Genomic DNA, 317 nt, shown 5'->3' on the forward strand with positions numbered 1-317 from the left:
ATTATCCCCTGAAAGTTATTCAGATGGTCTGTCATCGGAGAACCATCATGATACTTCAAACTCAACATCTGCTTTATTAAGAACATTTTGTTGTTGCCAGTCTTTCGAGCATACAAACTTTCAAGATGCTCTCATAGGGTTCGAGCATGTGTTTCCCCAGAAATATGGTTCAACACATTATCGTCGACCCATTGCCCTATGAATCCACAAACCTTTCTATGCAACAGATTCCACTCTTCATCTGTTTTATTATCAGGCTTTACAGTGGTAAATACTGGTTTGTAAAAATTCTTAACATAAAGCAGATCTTCCATTTT

This window comes from Solanum pennellii, chromosome 7 (assembly GCF_001406875.1).
Source record: "Solanum pennellii chromosome 7, SPENNV200".
In the NCBI taxonomy this organism is placed as follows: Eukaryota; Viridiplantae; Streptophyta; class Magnoliopsida; order Solanales; family Solanaceae; genus Solanum; species Solanum pennellii.